Consider the following 5,101-nt stretch of genomic DNA (forward strand, 5'->3'; position numbering starts at 1 on the left):
CTGTTAGATGTATTGGTACTAAATGTCCTCTAATCTGCGTGTTCTGAACAAACAAGCAATCCATTAAAGGTTTATCTGGCCAGAATTAGTTCAAGTATGTTCTTTAAAGACTACAGTATGTGCTACCAAATGCAAAAACTACTTCACAATCTTAACACTCTGTCCAGAATAATGTCCCTTTGAGACTGAAAGATGGACATAACACATCCTCTCACTGCACTGGCATATAAAGTGTAACTATTGTAATGCTAATTTTGCATGTTCTATTTTACATAGAGTCACTGGAATTATGTTCTCCTTACATAAAATACCTTCTGAAATGTGCGTTTGACTATTATTATTAAGTGCATGTGAAATGATTTAAGTAAAAGGAAGTCAATTCTTTGGTTTACTAAGAGCAGTTGGGTCTCAGAGCCTCTTCTCCCCATTTCTTAAAGAATCCCAGAACGTCAGTATTTACAGCTACAGAAAAGTATGGGGAATTAGTTCATATCTTAAAGCCTATTGCCAGACTAGGCCTTATAGACTAGGTTATGGACTTACTTTATATGTGGTAAGTAGGGTGTGCTTGGGGAAAATATATTTCTCATTTCTGTGAAACAATTTATCCCTATAGAACACGAATGTTAATCCTCTCAGAAAAGTGACATTTGAATATTGAATCTTTTAACTAAAGAGCTGCCTGTCTCATGCATTTCAGCATAACTACAGTAGTACAGTCTGACGTCTTATATTTAAAGGTCTATGAGTTATGCCATTTTTGAAAAAAAAAACTGTCTTGAACACCGTCTTGAAATGAACGAAAGAAAGAACTTGTGCACTGTGATAACAGAAAAACAGAAAAAAAGAATAGCCCTTTTCATTATAATCAGTAGGAAAAAATCAATGCACTTCAGCGGTAAACAATACTAAATTCCAGGAAGTGTGTTTTTTGGAATAATTTTTCATTAGTGTGTTATTGTTTACGAGGCGCCTTGTGTTCTAATACACAGCATATATTGATTTTGCTATAATTGATTTTCTTCTTTCACGTCTGAGATACCGACTGGCTATTCATTTACAAGGGCTGATAACTCTGCAAAACTGAAAGCAGTAATTAACCCCAAGAAGTGTCCCAAGTGAGTGTGTGTTTTCCGTGTGAATTACAGTATATGAGAGCCATAAAACTGAAATGGTTATGTTTGCACCGGTTCGTAATGCGCTGAAAAGTCAGCTTTCCAAAACAAAGTAAAAAAGGCTGGAGTTCCTCATTGGCTGATATATGTAGTTCCTTATTCGCGCTTTGACGTTTTGTAAGTCATTCGTTACTCCTTTCTTTCGGATAAAGATAATTATTAGATTTTTACCGGTTGCACCACGCTGGTTGTCGGGTTGCTCTGTCCGAGTGCGGCTGTTATTTAAAAGTTTAAAAGTTTTCATCTTAAAATAATTAAATTATTATTATGATTGCCAATTGACACCAAATGCATTAGTAAAACCGAATGTCTTTTTCTTAAGATACATATTGATTGCTTTTGTTCCCCATAGTACTTGAAAGATTTGTGTGAGTCCAGTAGGCGTCTTTGCGACATACAGTAATAGAAAACTCGGGTGGTTTAGCCTTGAACGCCCCCTAGTGCTCTCTTCTATCTTGTTTCAGAAGAACACGACTGAAACAGCACTTCTGCAGGAGCTGGAAAGCTAAAACTCGAATTTGTCTTCCGAAATACCAAGATTTCAGGCAGGTAAGCTACAATGGGCTCACAGAGATCTCTGACCGTGAACCATGCTGTAAATTACTTCCGTCAAATTTGAACAAGACATTTTGCTTTCATACACAAGACAATGTGAAAATCACGTTTATGGATCCGTTTGTTCATTTCTTTGCTTCTTGACCACTTGCAGGAACGTTATATGCCCTAATAGCAGATGTTCAAATCACAAACACAAAACACAACTACATCTAACGATAACTTATATTTCTGCTGAATGGCTTGATGGATTAGTTGCGTCTATTTTTTGTTCCATGAAGCTTCTATACAGTAGTAATAGTCTACTTTGGCTTCTTTACAGTGAAGGGTGAGTACGCATTGCAAATAAAACTTTATGACTACTGTGTAAGATCACAGACAAATTTAAGCATCTACTGTAAATGTGTTGTAAGTAATGAAACTTACTTCCACATCGCATACTGTACAGTATGTACTGTATATTGTAACGAATGTTTATAGAGACTAAAACCCAACCATAGTTGTCGTGTGTCCTGGTCATTCTCAGGATTTTGTCCGTTTTACTGTACAATCCATGAAAAGGACAAGTGAGAAGGGCACTGTGAATTAACCATCTTCAGTCGGACTTACGCCAGCCGCCCTGTCACTGAGGACGTGACGGCTTGAAACTCAGGGCTTCACTTTGCTGCCCTTTACCTCACAGCCTGCTGGAAGGGGGAGCTGAAGTCTACATCGCCGCCCACCTGTTGACTGTATTATTAGCGCGGCGCTCCCACCCTGAGCGAGCGCTCCGGCCCCGTGAGCTCACAGCTACGCTGGTGCTCCAAACCGAGAACAGGCGGCCGCCCGACAGCAAGCTCTGGGTTGCTTTCTGCAGTCCAAGCAGACGGAGCTGGATCGGACCCGGGAGAGAAAAAAGTTTGCTGGAGGGTATCAAGGTGTGGATAAACGGTAAGAATTATTTAATACTGCTTCCCACCGGTGCCTCATGGATTCTGTCCCATTCAGCTTTTCTCAAAGGGGATTTGATGCTTCTGTCCAAAGAGTATTTCTTGTGATACATGCTATAAAGTATTGTACCATCACGCGGGTTATAAACATGTAAAGAATTTGCCGCTTTTAAAATCCGTCCCTCTAGAATGGTCTAAGCGTTGCCTTTCGAAACAGTTATTTCCATCTTCATTTTCTATTGGATTTTAAAGGTTATCCTTGTGGCTTTCCAAAATGCTACTCAGAAATGCGCAATAGGGCTTACCTCAAAGTCACAGGGAATGTGAAATAATTAAATATATATTTTATTATTATTATTATTATTATTATTATTATTGTTGGCTGCTTGATTGTTGTTATTGTAAACAAGATCGCAAAATCATTAAAAGACTTAAACGCTCCTTTCAGGAACCAGTGAGCTGCAGGGGCGAGTATAAACGCAGTGAAACGAAACCGAAGCTGTGAACTATTGCGTTAAATCTGTTTTTCCATGTCGACACATGGAAATTGTGTTTCTATGAAACACCTGAGTGTCAAGTCTGTACGTGTTTGTGTTTTCTTGGTTGACCCTAAATGAGACAGATGCTCGGTTCAAATGAATAACTCCACCAGCTCGGAATCCCGCACACACATTCAAACGGAGTTTTTCCAGTCCTGCTGTTTCGATCAGCTGTGGTGAGAGGCCACGATGGACTGTCCTCCCTCTGTTTGTAGTACAGTGGACGTCTTCAAAGAAAATCTACAGTCAGTCCTGTACAGTAAATGCGTGCTATCCCGCACGCTTTGCATGATAATTCTCCTTAGTGAATTCGGAACCTTAGCAATGTGATCATCAGTTGATGCTTTGTTTTAGACGCTAGTACCTACAGTACATGAATATTCTGCTGTCGATTCTACTGTATATACTGTACATCGTCATAATACAAAATCTGGACGATGGGATATCACAGACATGACATTACAATCGGCATGCAGGAGTGTATTGAAGTGTGCATATTTTATTTATGGTGACGACCATTGAGTACTGTATATCCTAAAGGTGCTACAAGTATGGAAGTTTAACGCTTCAGGAAGCACTTCCATATACTACTGTCTGAAGAGCTAACAGTTCAGTTCAAATCTCCAGGTCTGCAGTGGTATTTTAGACAGATTCTCTGGGTGAGATAATTGCTGTTCACCCTCCATCTTTAGGAGGAATAATGCTTGAAAATATTGGAACACCTTCTGCAAATCTGGAAAAATCCAATGTCTTCAATTTTCGTTTGGGTTTAATCCCAAATCATCCAGATCCAGATAAAATCAACTTTATTGTCCCCTAGGGGGAAAGTTTCTGTGCTTCTGTACATCTGAATACATCCAAAAACATGACACCTCACATTAATAAAAGGTCGCTCTAGCACGTACTGTAGGTGATACTGTCCGAGGTAGCTGTTGCGATGACGCTTTTGTCTTCGTGAGTAAAGCTCTCTGTGCTCTTGTGTTTCTGAGTCTCTTTAGCGAAGACAAGCTGGGGTAGGAGACCGAACCTGTTCAGATACAGCCTGATCTGTCGAGTCTCCCCTACAGGGTCCCCTGGTGCAGAAATAGATACTGCAGAGACAGGTGGTAGATGGTCTGGGACCCACAAAAGTGGAGACAGTTATCTAATGTTTCCAGCTTAAGTTTTAGTTTTAGCAGTAAAATGCAGTTCATTTTAAACACACCTTAGAGTTAACATCACACTCCACTTCTAACAGTCAAAACAATGGGATAAAAGATCTGCCTTCCTTTTATAGTCACAACAATAGTGTGAACACTGTACAGGCTAGCTGAGTTCTGTTCAGCTCAATTCAATTTTACAGACAAATGGACAAATAAAATGAGGAAGGTGCAAACATAATAAAAATAATTACATTTGAATCATTTGAGAGTGGTTCTCTGGTTGGGAGAAGTGTTTCAGGTCTCTGACCTGCTTCAATAATGCTTCAATAATCACATTAATTATTTTCATTCTTGTATTTTTGAACAAATTCATGCTGACAGAAGTTTGCAGTTGTTTCAAAAAGAGGATTTGCTGCATTTCCTCTTCTTTCATTAGAATTTTAAATGAAGCCAAAACCTGTTTGCGTTTTTAAAAATGAAAGTAAATCAGTATGTTTGTTAAATATGTCATTCTAACCATGCATCTATAATATTAATTTTCCTGTTCAATTTTCCAGTGCAGCCATAAAAAAATAGCATCAAAGAATATATTTGAAAAAATGAGGTGATAGTCATTGCCCTGAATTGTGGGAATACATAAGAACAGATGTACTCAATTCTAAATAGAATAGTAAGTCTCGTTGTGGAAACACAGTGTGTTCATGTTCAAAACAGGTCATTTCTGGTCAGTTAAATTAGATCAGAATATGTCTTCTCAGTTA

Source organism: Lepisosteus oculatus, chromosome 16, assembly GCF_040954835.1.
Source record: "Lepisosteus oculatus isolate fLepOcu1 chromosome 16, fLepOcu1.hap2, whole genome shotgun sequence".
Lineage (NCBI taxonomy): Eukaryota > Metazoa > Chordata > Actinopteri > Semionotiformes > Lepisosteidae > Lepisosteus > Lepisosteus oculatus.